Source organism: Carassius auratus, unplaced genomic scaffold (genome assembly GCF_003368295.1).
Source record: "Carassius auratus strain Wakin unplaced genomic scaffold, ASM336829v1 scaf_tig00216556, whole genome shotgun sequence".
NCBI classification, from domain to species: Eukaryota; Metazoa; Chordata; class Actinopteri; order Cypriniformes; family Cyprinidae; genus Carassius; species Carassius auratus.
Genome location: NW_020528629.1, coordinates 68,548 through 91,396, shown reverse-complemented (window position 1 = coordinate 91,396; position 22,849 = coordinate 68,548).

Here is a 22,849-nt window from a genome sequence, read left to right as displayed (position 1 = left end):
TATGCCAGCAAGGAGCATCTGCACAAGATCTCCGCTAAATTTATTCAGCCACTGCGCACCTCCACCGGTGAATAATTCCACTAATAATAAAGATTGTGAGAAACAAGATGGAGAAAAGGAAATCTACATTCAAGAGAGAAAAAAAACAGTGTGTAGTTTTCAAGAAAAAAACAAACAAACAAAAAAACAAACAAGTTTAATCTATTTTGCAAGCGAATCAGGTATTCTTGTGTTTTGTTCTGTGAGTTTGTGTGTGTGTGTGTGTGTGTGTGTGTGTGTTAGCAACAGTGTCTGTTCCATTGGTGTTCAAAAAAACAATGGCCTATTACTAGGATGCAGTATTTCTTTCTTTCTTTCTTTCTTTCTTGTCTTAATACTTTAAGTAGAAAGTTTGTGAACTGCAGGGCCATGGATTGAAAATGTAGAAAAATTGTAGAAAAAATGTTTAGGGATGTCAAAGTTAACACAATGAGCAGACTGAACCCACTGAATAATACTAATACTAGTAATAATATATAAAACATATGAGATTAATTTGTTAAATTGAAGGAGAGACTTAAATATCAAAAGGTAAGAAAAAAGTTATCTGTATCTATCCATCTAACACACACACACACACACACATAAAGGTGCATCTCAATAAATTAGAATTTCGTGGAAAAGTTCATTTCAGTAATTCAACTCAAAATTGTGAAACTCCTGAATTAGATAAATCCAGTGCACACAGACTGAAGAAGTTGAAGTCTTTGGTTCTTTTAATTGTAATGATTTTGGCTCACATTCAACAAAAAAACACCAATTCACTATCTCAACAAATTAGAATATGGTGTCATGCCAATCAGCTAATCAACTCAAAACACCTGCAAAGCTTTCCTGAGCCTTCAAAATGGTCTCTTAGTTTGGTTCACTAGGCTACACGATCATGAGGAAGACTGCTCATCTGACAGTTGTCCAGAAGTCAATCATTGACACACTTCACAAGAAGGGTCAGCCACAAACATTCATTGCCAGAGAAGCTGGCTGTTCACTGAGTGCTGTATCCAAGCATGTTAACTGAAAGTTGAGTGGAAAGAAAAAGTGTGGAAGAAAAAGATGCACAACCAACCGAGAGAACTGCAGCCTTATGAGGATTATCAAGCAAAATCGATTCAGGAATTTGAGTGAATTTCACAAAGAATGGACTGAGGCTGGGGTCAAGGCATCAGGAGCCACCACACACAGACGTGTCAAGAAATTTGGATGCAGTTGTAGCATTCCTCTTGTTATGCCACTTCCGAACCACAGACAACGCCAGAGGCGTCTTACCTGGGCTAAGGAAAAGTGATCCAAAATCATCTTTTCAGATGAGAGCAAGTTTTGTATTTCCTTTAGAAACCAAGGTCCTAGAGTGTGCAGGAAGTGTGGAGAAGCTCATAGCCCAAGTTGCTTGAAGTCCAGTGTTAAGTTTATACAGTCTGTGATGATTTGGGGTGCAATGTCATCTGCTGGTGTTGGTCCATTGTGTTTTTTGAAAACCAATGTCACTGCACCTGTTTTCCAAGAAATTTTGGAGCATTTAATGCTTCCTTCTGCTGACCAAGTTTTTGAAGATGCTTTTTTAAATTTTCCAGCAGGATTTGACACCTGCCCACACTATCAAAAGCACCAGAAGTTGGTTAAATGACCATGGTTATTATAGTGTTAGGGGAGGTGCAGTGCTCTGTGGCTCCACTGTGTCATCCGTGCCATGATTTTAGCCCTGTCCAAAAAATCCTGAACATGAAAATGCTGAAAAACTGTTTAATTTTAATTATTTGTTAATTTGGTCAAATAAATCTCTTAACCCTTACTGTGTTGATCAGCCACACCATGTTTGATAATTGTACTACAAATACATCTGTTTACATACTCCTATTTGTTTTTATATATACGATATCAACGAGGCAGCGCTTGAGCCTGGCTCTAATGTTTCACAATCATATACAAACAATATCCGTCTGTTAGATTGCGGCAGAATTTATAGCCACCCCACTGATTGTTTTTGCCGGACATGATGGCTGTAAATTGCAGAGCGTTTGGTAAATGCAGGCAGTTAGAAGTGTACAAGTAATTATTTCACAGCTGCTGATTGAAACATAATTCCAAAATGGCCTTCTGAAAATGACAGCATTCCCAAAGTCCCCCATTTTAATTTTGAGGAGATACTAATTAGGGGGAGCATTTTAGGACTTTTTTATGTGATCTCTCCAACAGAGCCCCAAATAATTAAAATGTCAGTGGAAATAAATATGCACAAACAGCTCGTAATTTCAGAAATATCTTGACTTGTATATGACTTGTGAGAAAAAACTTGTATATGACTTGTGAGAAAAAAAGCACTCTCACGTTATTTATGGTTTTTCGGGGAAGTTTATAAAGCATTTCACAGAAGTTAACCATCTAAAACAATTAAAAATAATTGAAAGGCTAAGCATGAACTGTGAACCTCATTATTTAAATCTTAATGTTGGAGGTATTACAACTTGTTTATAACCTTCAGTAATAATAATAGTTTTATTGTTACTTTGTAAAAAAATAAAATAAATCAATCTATAAATAAAAACACCTTTTTTGAAGTTGGAAAATAATTGTGTTGGTTTTGCAAGAAAAAAAAAATATTTAGAATTATGACATTTACTAGCAATTTCTAAGTGAAAATTGTTTCTGCACCATGTTTTTCAGTGCACTAATTATTATAAATGATTCTTATGAAGATCAAGAAACAACTCTGATCCATCAATCAGATATTGCTAGTAAATTTCACAAATAATGACAGAAATGGCAAGCAATATTAAATCAAATATGATTTTTTTTTTTTTAAGTAAAAACACTAAAATATGTTTTTTTTCTTTCTAAAACACTTTGTCTTATTTACAACATTGAAAAATAATTTATGGGTTATTTTATTTTTATTTTTTTTACAGTGACTATAAATACTATTTTTATTATATATGTATAATAAATAAATATGTATATATATATATATATATATATATATATATATATATATATATATATATATATATATATATATATATATATATATATATATATATATATATATATATATATAATTTTTGGTCATATGTAATAATTTTAAAATAGTTTAAATCCTAAAAGGTATTTATAAAAGCCACAATGTATAGCTACACTAAAGCAACACATAATCAAGGCAAGTCACGGAAGCCGATGAATGATTTCAATCAAAAGGCTGTGTGCTCATTTGCCAAAAATACACTATTGTAATCAGAGACTGTACAAAAGATAGACACATCTTTAATCTCAGACTATTCCACCATGGGACTACAGGCATCACAACAATGGTTGTGCTGATATGAAGCAACCACTGAGAAAAACAAAACAAAACAACAACAATAAAAGTGTGCCACTGATAAAAGATTTTATATTGTCACAAGTTGCTCTGCCTTTTTGTTTGAGAGATATTTGGGGCAGCTTGGGCTTCCTACACTGGACCTGTAAAAGGCCTTTTGGGTTCTGTGTTAATTGTTTCATGTAAACCACATTTTGTACTACAAGCAAAGTAGGCTGACATGCTGGTGCCAGCACACAGATATGAACGATTGCAATAAAATATTAATGAGATATGCAAATCAGCCAGGGAAATCACCACCAGTTTGGCTGAGGGAGTACGACAGGTCTGCGAAATAAAAGGCATTGAAGATAAGAGTGATGTTACATACATGAAACACTGAATAACTGGCTTCTATATCAGTCCAGTTCACAAACAACACAAAAAACAGGGTGCCAGTGCATCCTGGCCCGCATAAAGAAAGAGGAAGACATGAGTTCTGACCTTGTCAACTAAATTCCAGCATATATTCGGTTACCAGCCCTGCCGCTCTCAGCTCTTTCTCAGTATAGGAGTATAAAGATATTGAGAAAGGTACAGAGATGAAACATAAGTGCATTATAGTGCCAACAATATTTTTTTTATTACAGTGATATGAGTCAATCACAAGCAATAGTTTTTACAACAGAAAGGGTATAAAAACAATACACATTTTGTATTCAAGATGGATTCATATGAAGTCATATTTCAAGTAAAAAATTAAAAAATGAAAAATAACTAAATAAAATGCTGTGTAACCATCAAATGTAAAGAATTGACATCTTTTTCTTACACTTTAAATGTATCTAAGTGTTTACATTTTACTCAATATTTTCCAAAAAGTTTAAATACATACATTTTTATTATTATTATTATTATTATTATTATTATTATTATTATTGTTGTTGTTGTTGTTATTATTTACAACATGTGTATTCAAGTTAGTTTATCTATAAACTGCATTTTAGCATATTTTTTAAAAATAAATTTATATAGTGACTGAACAATATACAAATGTGTAAACATATTTCGTAACATCATAACATCAATAAAAGGTGCTAGTAGATTTAACTTGGTCCTGTAGGGCCTCAACACACATGCATGGAAGTTTCTAGTTTGCCTATAGTAAGACCTTGATTAGCTGGTTCAGGTGTATATGATTAGGGTTGGAGCTAAACTCTGCAGGACACTAGCCCAGAACAGAGTTCGGTGACCCCTGCTTTAAACAGTCACAAATTGAGATTCTAAGATCATTAAAACATTCACTTAAAAGTGCAAAATCAGCATTATATCCATGACGTACATCAAATAGATGAAAAGTCTTTCTATTCTAAGTAGCACAGTTATCTTCCTCTCATTCAGCCTCTGTCTTCTTAGTTCTGATGAAAAGTCTATGCATAAACAGGCACGGGGCCCAACGGCACTTTCATTTCCAGGAACAGGACTGGAGACGGGCATATCTGTTGTTGCCAGGAGCAACATTTGGTTCACTTAGAGAGCCCGGTGCCTCCTGCTTTCTCTCCATTTCGGATAAAGCCACTCAGCTAGATTTCCCCTCAGAGATACGGGCAGCCACAACTTGGCCTTCAGAGAAGCAATGCATCAGCCAACAATGAGCAGCTACAGATATGACCAGACAACACACGTCACGATTTAGACACAATGGAAAATTGGCTGAGAGTAAGACACATCAGAATCCAGGTTAAAGCACAGTGTGCATGTATGCAGAAATGGTCTTCCATGCCAAGTTGGTGATCGCGTTTAGGTTTTCAGCGTTTTTTTAAACATCAGCATTCTGGTTAACTGATATTGAGAGGCAGCATCATGACAAAATAAATTATATGTTAAGGAGTTATAATTTAATGTGATAAAAGAGAGCCAGAAATCTATGAATAGAACCAGATCCCAGTGCAATTTTTTTACGAATCTTTTCAAAACTAATCAAAAATAAGCCAAACTCAAGCCATACTCAACTAATCTGTTTAACAAATCAGTAAATCATTGAAAGCTGCTCTTGACTTACTCACTGATTCAGTCTTAATGATTCACTGAATCAGTCAGAAAAGTACTTTTCTTACCCACTGAATCGGTCTAATGATTCAAAGACTCAACCACAGTGTGTTGTTTTTCTTCTTCTTCTTCTTTTTACCAGGTCTTACCAATTGAAATGACTCTTGGAAATCTATCATAATCATTTATTTTAGGTCATTGGAATTTTAATTCAATCTTCTTGTTTATTATATTTACAAAGGATGCAGTTTGAATTTTTATGGGGCCGTCTCAAACATAACCCAATTATAAATCAGACAGAGCATAACAAAAATGAGCATAACAGTCCCTCTTCAACAGTTGACTTAAATCTTTCTGTCTCTATTCGAGCCTGATTCTATGTAGGCCAGCTAAGAAACACTCCCTGTGATGCTGAGGGTACAATTATACCTAAGTGTTCAGAGTGAAGGCTTTTTCCTCTCCTTCTGCTAACATGATGTGTTAAGCATGGTAGTGTGAGGAGAGATAAAGCACTTCCCTGTTCATTTTCATGTGCTGCCTTAAGTAGATCTCTGGGGAAGCTTCAGGCCTCAGAGGAGTTCACAGGTATGAGATTCCTCTGCTTCACACACATCCAAACGTGCCTCAGTTCTTTACATGTCACATTACATACTTATCCCCTCTCAATAAAAGACAAATACATAGCACTGGGAACACAGACTGAAGTTTTTTTTTTTTTTTTCAAGAATATTCCATCATTACCATCAACAGTTGTGGACTCAATTTTTGAAAAAATAAATAAACACAACAGTAAAATAATATTTTATGTTACATTTTCTATTATACTTTATCTTAATAATATTGGGCTGTAACTAAAAGTAGAAACGCTACTATCTTAACTACATTTTTAAGTAGCGTGAAAGCAGCAGTATAATGTCACAAAACACCGTAAACAAAGCTGAGCTGATTTGTGTAATACTGAATTGCACATGCAGCTTTACAGCTTGCATTTGAGGACTTGAGAAGATTTATTAATTTTAATGAACTGGTTCAATTAATTTGAGTCTGAACACGGCAGCATTTTGTCATTTTACTGGGTTTTTGTGGCAATCTACAAAATAATATTATGATTTTTATTACAATAAATTTACATAACATTCATTAAAATGATCTGAAGAAATGTTTTGACTTGTTTTTATATTAGTATATCAGTTTTCCATTTCAAAATTCTTCAGCAAAAAATAAGTCTGATTCAAGGTAGTTAATACGTTACTTCAAAAACAAAGTATTTAAGTTATAGCTTGTAGCAGACAGCTGAAGTCACCATTCACATCCATAGTATGGAACAGAGCAGCTGCAACATTTTGCTATAAACTTAAAGAGCCACACAGATGGGATATCAAAAATTACCTGTATTACAAGTGTATGATATAGCTGTCCATCAGTGTAAACAATGTGCAAAGTAATTAAACCAAAAAGTACACGATTTATAAAGTTATTGGCTTCTAAAGTAAGGAGTCGACTCTGAATCGCTGAAACGAGTCGTTATAGATTTCAAATCTTTTGCCCATCTCCATGTACGTCACTAGGAGCACTTTGCATAATAATCTCCGCCTACCGTGTTGAGAGAAAAAGAACTCTGACCTGATGGTTCATTACCAAATTGTTTTAGAACAACGAGCATTTCCGAATCACAACGCGAAGTGTGATTATGAAGTTATGTGTCTGTTTTCTCCCGAGCGTCTTATCAGTATGTGTGCTGTCTGCATCCTTTGTCTGTGCTGATCGTCATTTACTCCCTTCGTTATATCTAATGTGACCACGCCCCCACGCTATTCAGATTCAAACTGAAGCGCGCGGCTTGAATACACACACACAGAAGAAAAAGCAGCGAGACTGTTCAAGTTTTTTATTTTACTGTTTGCTTCGCGATGAGAGGAATAAGACATAATTCACCCCAAACATATTACCGTGGAGGTGTGTGCGGAACAACCAATCAAACCTGACTATGTTAGTTGACCAATCAGAACACAGTATGCTATCGAAAGGTGGGGTTTAAGGAAACTGAATCTTTTGAACAGCTTCGCACGAACCGTTTGGGGATCTCTGAGAATTGAATGATATTTTGACAAAATGACAATGTTTTTTAACCTTGGATGGATTTAAACCTAATGTACAGGACTTATAAACAGTGATAGGAAGCTTAGAATTTTCATCTTACTGGCTCTTTAATATTTCAAATCTTAATACCGTCTTAATTTTTTTGCATTCTAAAAAGAAATGAAAAATATGTAAATAAATGTGGGTATTAGTGCATTGTAAAGAGAATAAAAACCCTCACAGACAGGAACTTGAGAACATTTCACAGGCTAAATGTTAGCAAATACAAGAATGTAATGTGAAGTCTCACAATTGGTAACTCTTCTGACATGCATGTTATCATGATGCAAAATCAATGACATGTCCAAAACTATAATTGCCACTCCTAAACTGCTTCAGTAGCAATACGCTGTTGACGAAACCTGCAGCACAGCAAAAACCTCCTCTGCTGTCCACAGCCTTTTTGCATCTTTTATATGAGGGGACTATGAGTACTATCAATGTAGGGAGAGATTTGTGATGCAAATCCCTGAATGTACAGCGCTATCTCGATAGGAGTCGTGATGTTCAGCGCCTCTTCACATCTTTAGTCTTATATCAGGTGCATCACCACATCCCGGGCTAAATACGCCATTAGCGCTGATCAGTGGGTAAAATAATCCAGGTTATAAATATGAAGCTAGGTGAGAGTGACTTTGGGCTAATGTTATATGAATAAGACATGGCCTATATTTTTGTCCTAGCAATAGACATGGTTTATGGGACATAGCCCACATTGTGAAATCTAATCAAAGGCACAGTCACAGAACCCTGCGTTCATAGGAGCTCCAACCTGCTCTGACTTACCGCCGCGGAGCTACGGTGAGACTCCAGCAGCGTGCGGGGAAAAGAAAAAGAAAAATGACACCATATGTACAAGGAAATAGCATTTTAAAAGACCACCCTCATGCTGCACAACAAAGACTAACACTCTGCAATTAGTCTAATTAATGTAAAACAATGGGCCGCATGGCCACTTATCAAATTGATTGTTCTCCCTATCGAAGGGGGAGTGCAGTAGGCCTGGCCTTTTAAAGGGCGACTAATTTCGGGAGATGATTGGAGTTGTCACGTTGCTGCGGGCCAATTACCTCCTGACTCCGGTCACGGACGGAAAACGAGATAATTAGCATGCGTTTAAGAGGCGCACTTACCGCCTATATTCTAATTAGCTGTGTGTTGCCATAATATGGAAAGTGAGAGTGGACATCTCCAGAACTTTAGAGATTCGGAGCAGGGTTTGAGGGACAAAAGTCCATCCCCTCTGATCGTAATGAGTTTTTTTTTTTTTTTTTGCCCATCTCAAGCCGCTTAAAGGTTGCCACTTTTCTCAGAGTCCTATAAACTGTCTTCCTCTGTAGCCATCACAAATCCATCATTAATCCTTTCAATTAATTTATTCTAGCGCGCTCCTCTCAAGCTTTAGCCCTCTTGATTTCACATTAGTTCAGAAACCACAAGCCACTATAAAGAATGGTGAAGCACTTCCTTGTCTGTGCCGCTCATATAGTCGCCTATAAGGTAATAGGAAGGAGGCAAGTTTAAAATATAAATAAATAAAACTAAGGTGGCATTTGCTGGAAAGTGCGTGTTCTGCGGGATGTGACGAACTCTTGTTTCTTGTGCGGCTGACCCTTGAGAGAGGATTCGCCTGATGCCTTTATCCTCCACATTCTCTTAATGGCCATTTTACACTTTTAATTAATTCCATTTGACACCATTGAGACTCCTCATATGCATGTTAATTGCAATAGGATAAATGGTTGGAGGCAGAGGGGTAGTGTAGTTTTTGTTACTGCATTGCTCTCTTCCTCTCATCTGAGCCTAAAATATGTTTTGAGTAGGAATTAAATGATTGACTGACGGATTTAGCCCATAACTAGTAGCTAAAATAAATGTGATTCGCTACTGCGTCATCATATTCTCACTTTAAGGTATGCTCATCATCAGGGTAACACATGTTCTGTCCATCAAACTGACAGAAGGCTTTCTAAGAGCTGTGGCCTGAATTAAACACCTTTTACATTGTCGGTAAACACTGTTTAGAGATCAGAGACTAATGAAGAGAGTCTTCTGAAGGCCGGTTCAAGCTCCTAACACCAATACGGTACTGCAGATATTTTCAGTTGGCTGATGGATTTAAAATGCTACAGAACACCGAAATAATTTCCATACTGCCCAAAATCAACAGGGTGAAATCACTGATGCAAAAAAAAAAAAAAAAAAAAAAAAAAAACGAACTGCTGGAAGTTTCTGTTTGTTGAGCAGCGTGAAGTAACTTTTCTAGGGATTTGATCTTAAATTGTAAATAAACAGAATTAAATTAATTTGGTTGAATTTTTTTTTTTTTTGTATCAGTTTATTTCTTTATTTATTTATTTGTTTTAATGCAAAGCATGCGACTATTCTGAATATTGCCCTCTTTAAGCTTGTGATGGTTACGGTTCTGCAGGAAATTATTATTTTTATTATTTTTCATCAATATCTTTTTCTTCAAAAGATTCTAAGACGTTAACATTTGGACAACCCTAATCTAGAAAAATGTATTCATTTTTTTTTATAACATTGTCAGTAATGTTTTTGTTTTTAAAAGTTACAGAGATTTAAAACATGCTCAATTTTCTCTTTTGTATTCTATTAAATTCTATTCTGTTTTAGAACAATCTCCATTGTTCTATGCTGCTTTATTCCAATTCTATTTATGCTATTTCTTTATTAGATCTATTCTATGCTATGCAACTATCATTTTATTAAGATTTCAAAACAGCTAGAGTCATTTATAGCTTACTTTGTTTTGCTCTATTCTGTTCTATTCAACTCTATGCTGTTTTACCCCATGCTCTCCTATTATGATATATTAAGATGCAACAATAACTGACAAATCATTTCATTTTCATGTTTTCAGCAGCCTTATCCACTTTGAAGATAGAAATTAAGTTTATTAAATAACTTGCAGCATTGATTAACTGCCTCTACATGTAAATGATGACAGCCTCATTATCACTTATTGCATTGACTACACTGATGACAGAGTCTTAGAGAAAAAGATTAGTTTGTAAACACACAAAAGCAAGCGGCTGTAAATCTGGCTTAATACAGTTAAACAGTATCACACACACTGCACACTTACTCTCTGATCTTTCTGTAAACACTGCATTATTTTCCACCTTACACTTCTTTTTAACTCGTCTACAGCATGCATTAGCTGACAGCTCATTCAGTGCTGCTGTAGTACAGCGGTTCAAAACGACAGGCCGACGTGTCTCGGCAGAGGTGAGATTTAAAAAGGGAACTATTGAGAGACACAGAGATGGAGGAGATGGCGAGTGGAGGCTGACAGGAGAGGCAGGAGCCAGTGCACTTGGAGGAGCTGTCTAACAAGGTGCTGAGCACAGAAACCCAAGGGAGTCTCTGCTCTCTTACCCCTCAAGATTAGACGGCAGCATTCAAGCATGACATGGGAACAATGCAAAGGGGCGCTGGGGAGAGGGAGGTCCCCAAAAACAAGTCAGTCCGCGTGTCACTCTCTCTCCTTCTCTCTGTGGGACCTCATTTCTAAACATCTCCTTACAGTATGTCAGGACAAATTGCTCAAGCTTCAAATCGTATTCTTTGGATCCTGAAAATGCAATAGAGAATTAATATATGGCAGGAGATGGAGGGAGGGAGGGAGAGGCAAATAAAGACATGCAATAACACAGAACAAGACCACAAAAAAACATAATTGCAAACCAAATAATATGCTGAGGAAAAGTATGACTGTCAAGCAAAAACACTGCACAGCAAAAAAAAAAAAAAAAAAAAATTGTATATCATATCATGATTGCACTATATTTTGTCTTTATTAAATTAAAAAATATAATAAAGCACCTGTATTTGACAATATCCACACCTGCACCTTTTTTCTTCTTTTTTTTATTTATTTTTATTTTTTACATATTTACCTTTTTAGTCAGAAATGTGCATTGTGTTTACAAAAAGAAAAAAACAACAGGATCGTTCCTAATGCTTGATTCAACCAAAGGCTTTAAAGTGGCTCAAGACATTTCAATCTCTTCCCCCTGACACCAGCTGATGAAATCCAGATGGCTACTTTGGCCTGACCGTTCAGCCATCACTGGTATTTGCACCACTGGCCACGCGCACACACTCTAGCTGCCACCGCCATAGGTCATCTCATGTGGCTGGGAAAAAAAAAAAATGTCTTGTGGTCACCTACTGTATATGCTACCGCTGACAACCATAAGACATTGTGCTTTTTTGGTTTTGCAAGTGAATCATTGCAGTTTAGTGACAGGAGCTTGTGTAAGCTGACTGTTCAGTTTGAGAGTGCTGTTTTGATAGAGAGGTGGGACTTTATCTCTGTCTTACTCTTTCTGTCTGACCTTACTTTCCCTGTGATCACTCTTTCCTTCAAAGCCATTAGGGTCCGATTTCGCTCACCTTATATAGGAAGACGCTGCCCTTGAAGAATACATGGAGTCCTTAAGCCAATGTAGACTCACCAACTAGAGTGCTTTAAAAGGATGCAGAGGGGCTGTCTGCACAATACACACACTTCATTTATTCAGGCTTCATTTTTGAAGAAGTAAATAATGTGACTTTATTTAATACAAAGTTAAGTTACAGACAGTTTATCATGTCTTATATAGGGGCTTACATATTCTTATCAGAAGTATAGTACCCAAGTCATGTGCACCACTTTAATGTGAATTGTATGGTTCTTGAGATATTTTTAAAGATAATATTTTAATTAAATGTATTTTTTTCTTCTTTAAACTGAAAAAATACAATAGATAAAAAAGGTAAATAACAGTGTACGTGTAAATGTAAAATAAAACAATATAATAATTAATTATTATAGACAATTTAAGTTTATTTTATAAATGTATTTTAAAAATAAAAACTAAGAAGTACATATAATAATAAAGAAAGTAAAACGAATTAATTTATGTGTTAACCAAGCCTTACTGACTAGTATGACCATATAATTTATGCTAAAAATATAAAGCAAATTAACCAAAATAAATAATCCCTATGTGAATATATATAGAAACTTTTATTTTATTTAATTGAATTCAACTTAATTTAATAATACTTGTATAAAAAACACATTAAAATATGAATTACTTTTATAAAACAAAAAGTGAGTATATAAAGCATATTATTTAATTTAATTTAATTTAATAATTTATGTATTTAAAAAAGTAAATGTAATAATAGATTAAAGTTAAAAATATAAATTTCTGGGTGAACGATTTCTTTAAATATGAACAGTAGATCTTGCATAGTGCCTACATATTTGCAGAGTAATTTGTATTGATATACAAAATACAAGGGGTAAAAAATACTACACCTTTAACCACTCTGCTAATTAGCTTGGAGCTGCTAATGTATAAGTTAAGGAAATACTTTTGCTAGTTTATATTTCGTCCAGTTGTGTGGCTTGTAATGAAGCTGGTAGAGGCTTGTGTTAGATAAGCTTTAACCTCACAGACCTTTACCCTATCTTTCCAAATTTTTCTTTGTTAGTTGGCTACACACAACACGCTACAGCTCTGTGAACTGCCACTTTTAAATGAGATTAATAGAAACTCTATAACCTTCAGGGTTAACTTGTATATTTTCGACACAACACTACCCTGGCCCCATATCTGAACTCGCTGTCCCTGTTCTCGGTATGCTTCACCATTCAGTATGCTTCAGCAGGACGTGCGGACGCATCCCGTGCCGCAGGGATCATACTAGGCCCTTCCTCGGGGGGTAAAAGACTTCCCTAATCATCTCAGAGATTACAAACATAGACAAAGGCAGAGGCAGATCTCCTGTTGCACAGCATGGATGCACTGGCAACACGGATGCACTGGCAACACGGATTTGAGTACACACGCATGGCTAATGTCGGCCATAGGAAAACTAGCTCATTGACATTCATTACTTTAAACCAGATCCGTGCACCAAGAAAACTGGCTGTAAATTGGCTTCAGGTCTGAGGGAGGGAGCCGAATACCATGCCATACCCATAATCCACAGCTCAAGTGGCACAACCCGCACATCTCCCCCGGACTACAGAAACCGATCTCTCTGCTACATCAATATATTTCAAATTGAGCACCGAGGAGCAACTGGAAGATCAGCAGAATGGAGCGAAATAATAGAATATTCATCCCTCTAATCCATATTCAATTCTTCAGTCTCTCCCCTTTCCGCCTCTCATTTCCCTCCCTCTCTCCTCACCATGCATATGAGGTTTTGCTGTATATCTCATTTAAATGAGTCTTCTGACGCTCCTTTCCTCCCTCTTCCTACGTTAAACACACATGCTTTCTTTGAGATTAAATTATTTTATAATTTTATCTGTATACTTTAGGGAATATTGGACCACTGAATGATGTGACTGACCAATCAAAATTAAATGGCTGGTTCATTGCGATTTCACTTTTTTAATGTTAGTTTATGTGTAATGTTGCTGTTTGAGCATAAACAATATCTGCAAAGTTACGAAGCTAAAAGTTAAATGCAAACGGAGATATCTTTAAAATTCTGGCAGTTTAATGCCTACAACAATAGCTGGTAAGGACTACAATAAGTTACTTCCCAGGTTCCTGCCATCACAAACCCAGATAAACCCTGCCCTCAGGGAAAAGGCAGCAAAGGGGGCGGGGCCATGCTGCACTGCTTTAGAGAAGAGGTGCACGTAAATATCTGTTCATATATGAACTCTGTCTTCTAATTATTCTAACTGATTCACAAGTTTCAAAATAAATTTTCTAAAGCAGTGGTTCTTAATAATGTTTCACATGCCTCCCTGCTCTGCACACGCTCAGTATCTCTCTCTCTCTCTCTCTCTCTCTCTCTCTCTCCCTCATTCAGCTCAGCTACAGCATTTAACGGTTACAATTATACATTTATTTTCACATAGCTATGAGAAGCATTAAACATGGAAGCGCGTTCAGCTGCCATACTTTACAATCAATCAATCAGAGCCCACCGCCTATATCAAGGGAGGGGCTTCATAAAATAAGGAAATGATCAGCCCTTTTCTCAGAGAAGGTAGAGAGGGTTTGTAATAAAGGTAAAAAAATAAATACAAAAATAAAAAACGAAGTATTAACACATGTTAGACTGCACCCAAAAAAACACACCCAAGCCTAGAAAAAAACCCACTGAACCACCCCTTCAAGTATTCCAGATAGCTGTGTAATAAATTCTGGTAATATAAGGTATCATAAACTGCCAATGAACAATACTGGATTTATTAATCAAGGTTCATTCTTTTTAAACATATAGTAAGATCTTTTTTTTTTTTTTTTACATTTCAGGTTGAAGAAACATTAATTAACATATAAACTACTACATTTTTAAATTAGCATTAAATTAATTTATCAAAGTTTAATGTTTGGTGTCAGAAAGATGTTTTAATGTTTTTAAAAGTAGTCTCTTATGCTCACCAATGCTGCATTTATTGAATAAAAAATACAGTAAAATCATTAGGAACATTAGAACATTAGGTTGTTACACAGGTTGTTATTTTATTAAATATTATTACAATTTAAAATAACTTTTTATAATTTGAATAATTATTTAAATGTCAAAACTAAATTTTTAGCCGCCATTAAATCAGTCTTCAGTAAGCATTCTAAAATAATTTCTGAATAAAAGTATACATTTTTGAAAAAATATATTAATAATAATAATAATAAATCTTATTGACTTTTGAATGGTAGTGTAAATTAATAAATGCTGTTAGAATTGTTGTTCACTGTAAGTTTGTGATACCTAATGTATTAACTAATATAAAAAAATAAACCTTCTTGTAAAGTGTTACTTTACTTCTATTGTAACAGACACGACAGACTCCAACACCAACCAATCACAGCGCACTCCCTCACCTGAGTACTAATCACTCCCACCTGCTCCTCATCCACCGGCAATCATCACACCCCATATAAACCACACACACGCACCCAGTCAGTGTCCGGTCTCGTTTGGAACAAGGTCTAACCTGCATGCTTACTCTAAGGACTAACCTATCTCTATGCTTACCTCTTTCCAGCGATCTCCAGTATCTCAAAGTCTCCATCGTGTGTGTCTACTACCTCCAGCGTCTTGTGTTCTCCACCAACTGATCCGTACATCACCACTACCTCCAGCACCATTACCTCACTGTGCACTACCTGCTCCTCTGCTTGCGCCACAATAAACCATGTTCTCCTGTTATTACAGCCTCCTGTCCTTGCTTACCATAACATCTATAGACTATAGAGAAATTAGTTTCATCACACATATAATTTTATATGGCAAAATGCTTCATTGACTTGTCCATTGTCTTGTACTCTGGCCCATGTCCATGTTGACCTGTTCACACCAAGAATGAGACGGCAACTAATCAACATGCTCCCCCTCCTCTACTTTCTCATTCTCAGTAGGTAACATCCCCCCACCACTCCTGGTCTCCATCTATCTATCCGACTAACTATTCCTCTATCATCTTCAGATTACAGGATAAATGAACAGAGCCATTACTGCTGTGCGCTAACAGGTCCTTCAAGTGCACAGTGACAAATATGGATACATTTCAGGACCACTGAAGCCACGAAGGAATAATTTTGTAGATTTCATCAAGAGTTCTAATTATGTTCCTGTCAAGTCCAGAACGCAGCAATCCATAACTGAGAAAAGCACTCATAGACGATCCACCGTACGGGTGTAATTTATGCCCTGCAAAAAAAAAAGATGTGGAGCCTTTTGTGAAACAGCGTGCTCAACACCTCCTGACTAACAAGAGTTGGAGAAAAAGAGGAGGAAGTTGAGTGAGTGATTGGAGGAATGGGGGGGGGGCACTTTTTAGCTGCATTAAAGGGGTTTAATCTATTAAAGCACTTTTCCCCCTCAAATATTTCCTGTAACAAAGGATTTGTCTTCCCTGTGGGACTTTGAGAAGTATTCAGCTCTTCGGTCAAGAAGTCAACTACAGGAGGTTCTTTTTGTCTTTATGTCTTTGTCAGTGCAACGAAACTGAAGAGACAAAAGCAAGCACAAAAGGTTGACAAAAATGGAGAGTGGAGGAAAATGTAGAGGAAAAAAGGGTGAGAGGGCATTGAGGAGAGCGAGAGAGGGCACAGGACTCCTCAAGGTCTCTCCAGTTGCCCAACTACACCCTAATGAGATCTACCTTGATTAATGGTGTCAATTCCATAAAATAAAGAAAAAAAGAATAAAGAGGGAGTGGGCATAGTTTCATGTGTTGATGCAAGCAATGATATTCTTCAAAGACACACTGTAATGTCAATAACTGTTGAGAGAAATCAAGGTGTGGCCAAGTAAAGCAGTCAGTCTCCAGGTAAACTTCAGTCTCAAATTTCAAACAAAGGAAAACAGATGCACTCTTGAACGTCACAGAAGGGAAATAATGAGCTAGTTGTCAGCAGATATTATCTAATAAAGTCAATAGGAAGTGAATTAAGTAAAGTTAATTAGGGGTGTCTATTAAGTATATACCTGCTAAATTATTTTATTTGATTATGATTGTTTACATGTTTACCTTATGATCATGATGCATTGTGAAAATGGGTCATTTGTTTATTTCCAAAATTGTGCTGAGGACATTAATGTAAAAAAAAGGACTCTTTTGACTTGGGCTAGTAGCAACCACCATTCATCCATGTGTGTAGCTTGTGGGGGGAGGGATCTGGGCCCCCAGCGATGGAAAGATTTTACTAAATGTAATTGTTTTTTAATTAATAAATAATATTTTAAACTGAAAAGCAAATATCCATACAATGTATTTGTATACATTTTCAATTGTTCTTTTGCAAATAAATGAATTATGGCATCACAATCATGTGGAAATTAACATATTACTGGCCATATTTTCCCATGTACATGATGTGACATCTGCTATATTTGCTTGTGTGATCCATAGAAGATTTGGAGCCAATTAACAGGGCCATAACTGTTACTTGACTAAATCTGGACAACAGGAAATTATGTCATGACAACATCAATTGCCTAAACCCTTAAAAATTTAAATACCCTTCAATGTAGAAAGATTATTTTGGGGGAAAAAGATTGTAGTTATGACAAATAGGCATTTTTTGGAGCAAGAAACCTTGACAAACAATATAAGCACACTTTTGGAGAAAAAAAAGTTAGAGAGGCTTGTTCTGATATTCGAAATTGAACTAAGAACTGAATTTATGTTTCTAACATTTCTTGAGAAAATAGTGATATTTAATAAAGGGAGGTAAGTATGCTTTCTCTCTCTCGTTTTTTTTTTTTTTTTTTTTGCTTAAAGTCCCCATAAACACGCACGCGCGCACACACACACACACATGCATACTCTCACAAATACCCACACATTGCAAACTTGATGCTCTGATTGAATTGGCTAATTTATCAGAGCACAAATATTGTACGCACGCTGATAATGACAGAAGCAATGGCAGACTGCTCTCTGTGAGTTCAGCTGTTTCATTGCTGGTTTCATTGGCTAGTGGGCAGCACTCATCCAGTACAATGAACCTCTCCATGTTTGTTTAAAAGGAGAAATAGCATTAAATTTGAGAAGGAGCTGTAACAATGTTCATAAGTAAAGGAAAACAATATCAAGTGATTGTAATATTATGAATGTATACGACTTCACAACTGTGTATGTGTGTGTGTGTTTAACAATTTTTATATATATAATAGTCAAAATAAGTTGTGCGAGTGCTGGATTTCTTTGAACTGCAATTCAGAATATTCCACATCCTTTTATTTCAATTGAAAATCCAATGCAAAATCCTGCATGTCGTGGTCAATTCAATTCAAATTAGCACTCACAAAATTAATGATAATAATCACACTCATTTTAAATGTAGAATTTTGCACACCACTGGTCTTTGCAAAAACTCCTGTGTAAACCAGATGCAGACAGTGAGGTTCTGTATTGCGATCATCCTCTCTCTCCTCTTCAGTGACAGGATCCCGCCATCTCCTTCCCCTCCCCTCCCCCTCCTTTCTTCTGCTCTCACCTCTTTCTCTGCTCTCGGCTCAGTCAAGCACAACTAAGCCAGCGTGGAGGCACAATGAGGCCATTTACAGTAATCATTTCTTTTCACACTTGCTGATGCTCTTAAAAGGTGCAAGGGATCGTGAACTACCTCTAACTCAAATCCACATGCCAATATCCCGTCCAATTAAAGGTGATGACCACAGTGGCAAACGCAAGGGCTGAGCCTGGTCAGTTAGAATAAACTAACCAATCATTGTGCATTTCCTTATCCATCTGAGGATTTATGACCTGTCTGACTTAATAATGTGAGGCAATTTAAAGTATTCATTCATTCATTGACTGCAATCCTGTAAGTGGAATAAATTTAGAGATACTACCTCTTCCAAAATGCATTTTAGCATACATTAGATTGTGTGCAGTGATTTTTTTTTTTTTTTTTATAAATGTTGCATCAATAAAATTCCCCTTTAAAGTAAATCTGTACTTGTACTGCCCAACTTCAAATCACCTGCTATATTATATCATTATTATTATGCTAATTATACATGTCTCTATATGTGTGCATTTGTAACTTATTTTTCTTCCTGCAACATATTCAGAAGGGCTAAAGATGTGAGGTAACCTAAAAAAATTAATGAATTAATAAAAACTCAAGACCTCTATATTATATTTAATTACGTCATCCAGCTCTTTTTTTAACTAAACAACTTCCCTCTGCAGTAGTAAAATTTATGTTTTCAGCGTTCAACATATCTTGAGCGTGTGCACAAACCATTATGCCACAGCTATGACAAACTGTGCATATTTTAATGTAATAAATCTATTATTCAGTCAGCAATGTACTTGCAAAAACATCCTAGTGCGTCTAAGCAAAAACAACAGCCTCCTGCTCCTCCTCTCCTCACAAAAGATTTCTCCTCTCCAAATTATACATTTTGACTCTCTAAGAGGGAACAGTCACTCACATAGACAACATGGGGACACCACATATAAATATACATAAGAAATTAATAAAGCACTTGGTATTGCTTTGATACAGTGGCCAAAGACCCTGATGAGAAGAAGCACTTAGGCACATTGAGGTCAGCACAGGTAGCAAGTGCAAAGCCCCACTCAGGTTAGCAGACTCAAAGTCAGGTTTACATAATCTGAGCTCCAAAACTCCGATCACACTCTGATGATCCAATTAAAGGGAGGAGAATATGCAATCAGGGCGGCCGCAGGTTACCTAACAGATGCAGAGGTTCTAACATCAATTTCTTAAGTGCTTCTAAAGGATTATGAATGCCGAGCTCTGCCTTAGGGTGGAAACATCTAACCCGTTCCTCCATGCCACATTACTGTAATTGGGTAGTGAAATTACCATAGGAGGGGTCTTAAATTGAGGTTTTCATGGAGAGCTGATTGTGTGTGGTTTTGACTTTGTCTTGTGGAAAACCTGGAGGTTTTTATCACATACCAGAAAGTTGGATTATTCAAAAGTAAAAATATTACATTACAGTGAGGCACTTCCAATGGAAGTGAATGGGGCCAATTGACTAAAAAAAAAACTTTACCAACTTTTATATAAAGATATATCAAATTTCACTTTGTTGTCATGACAAAGGCAAGCTATAAACCCTAAAATGACTGTACAAATTGTCATTTAAACAGATTTACATATCAAGTATTAACACATAAATTAATATAAATGCTTTCATAAAATTGTATGTCTCTATGTCTCCTTTCTTTTTTTTTCTTTTTTTTCACAAAATTATTTTGTATGCAAACAATAATGCTGTAGGTTGAGCTTTACTTGTACTGAACCCAGAATATTATTTTAATGAATCTTAAATGTGGAAATTATTGGTCGCTGGCATCACCAATTAAAAAAAAGAATGAAAATTATAAAAAATTAAAATAAAACAACTTTTTTTGATAAAGCGACAATGCTTATTCTTTGAGAAAATCAATGTGATTCTAATCTAATTGTCCTTACACATTAAGCTGGGTTAGGTGAAAGGACATTTAAAAAATTACATACATCATCTTCTAATTTTCATTATGTTTTCTTGTCAGATTGGTGAGCAGTGATATTTCTCTTAACCAGGTTGTGTACTCACCCACTATTTTATGTTCACTTTGAATAATAAGATGGGCCAGCTGGTGATGCATACAAAAAGCCCAAAATGTTGCATAATATGTGTTTCATAATGCACATTCACCAAAAAGTATTACACATCTGCATGAAAATAAAATAAAATTGTACCAACTTATCAATAATACGATTGCTTGTTCAGTCTTTTACAGTGAATGCTGAACTGGTGCCCTTAGGTTTTATTCATCTGCTACAATAGCTCTCAAACAGAGCATAATTATAAAATTGTCAATTTGACATTCTTACAAAAAGTCAATAAAGCTTATCTAAACAATGAAATTGCCACTCAGTTGTAGTCAATTTGTGCAGCCAAAGAACAGCACTGGATAGCTGTTCCCCATATTCAGACAAGCCAAAATTGTGCGTTATTCCTCTATTCCCTTAATCTCACTCTAATCTGCAGGACTGATAAAGGTCAGACACCTGACTCCATCAAAAGTGTGTTATCAGGGGTGTGACAGTTCACACAAATACACACACGCCACAGAAAAGCTTGTTTGAATATTACAAAGGGCAGAAAACCCCTGGCTCTATCTACGTGTATCTACATTAATATACTGATTAAGAAGTGACTGAAAGGAAAGACCACACATTCTGGCCGCAAGCATTGAGTCTGCTAATACGGGAAGTGTTTTTTTTAAAGAGCTGATATATTATCTTCAATAAAGCATTAGGAAGGAACTAATATTTATGCCTTATCAGAGAGAATTTCCGGGGCTTTTAGCTTTAATTATTGGCAGATCTCTTACACACAAAGGGCCGATAACAAAGGCGTTTCTTTGCCACATTGTTGTGGAGTGGCAATTAGAATCGAAAGCCTCGGGCCACTCTTACTGTGAGAGAGAGTGTGTGTGTACATGTGTGTCTAGGTAGGACGTCAGATTCGTGCAGGCTAACCCATGACCGGTGGAGCTGTTTTATAATTGAGGTCCTTTTGCCTTGAGCACAGCGTTTGTTAGGACCGTATCTGATACTGGATCTGATACTTTGAATTAGGCTGACGGTGGAGATGATGAGCTGCAGAAAAGGATGGAGTGAAAGCTGAGGACGTTAAAAAAAGCATACAGTGTTAAACTGACTGAACAGAACATTATATTCCAGCTTCAGTGCTGTACCATGTTCTTTGCATTCCTATATCCAAGCCAGAAAGTGATTTACAAAATGTTACATCACTTTCAAAGCAGAGCAACTGATTATAATTTTTATAATTCTTTTTTTTAACCCTTATTTTCAGTCATATGGTGTGACAAATTATTAATAGTACATGTTTTCTATGCTAAAAGCTGAATACCAAATAAATAAATAATGCTGTTAAAAATAGTTTGGTTTGAGCATGTCACGTCAGAATACATGTCAATTTTCACAGGGCCAAAACAATTACAACTATATGCTTCATCATTTTCACCTACAGGAACATTTATGTAGTCTCAGTTAATATGAAATCCTGAAAGCTGCAATAATAATAATAATAATAATAATAATAATAATAAATGATGAATCATCATTTAATACATCAATTAATACATTTTTAATGGTCTAACAATGACAAATTATTTAATAATAATAATAATAGATGCAGTTTAAAAATAGTTTTGGTTACAACGGCACATCATAAGACAACTATGCAACATCATTCTGACTCCAGAAACTTGTCTCAAAATTATCTCATGTCAACCACCAATTAGATTTCTTAAATGAAGGCACTTCTGACAAAATCAACACATACATTCTCTAGATTATTATGAAGGAAGAAATCAAACTCTTAAATTCTTCCCTAAGTGAGAGAGAAGGTGTGGCCATCTTTATAGCACACATACCCATGATGTCATACTGTACGCACCACCAATAAAACGAAATACAAAAAAGCTGTGGAGAGTATTTCTAAAATAAAGTGCCTGCAAATATATCTGAACAGTCCTATGGGATTTAAAATCTACTAAAGCACCACTGGCCATAAATTGCTGAGGTAAGCTTTAACCTGGCCAACCGCCTAGATGAACTTTAAGTGTCCATTATTTGCGACTATGGTAACTTCAAAATGACTTAACTAAGATAAATCACTTTGGTGAAAATAAACTCTTTTTCCCTGCCCCAGCCCTAAGGCATAAAAGTGAAACTAAATGAACCTTTGAAACTGCATCTCAGGGGATAGTCACTATGAGAGAGAAAAAAAATCCCTCTATAAGATTTTTAAGTGCTGCAATTATTGACAAGAACTACA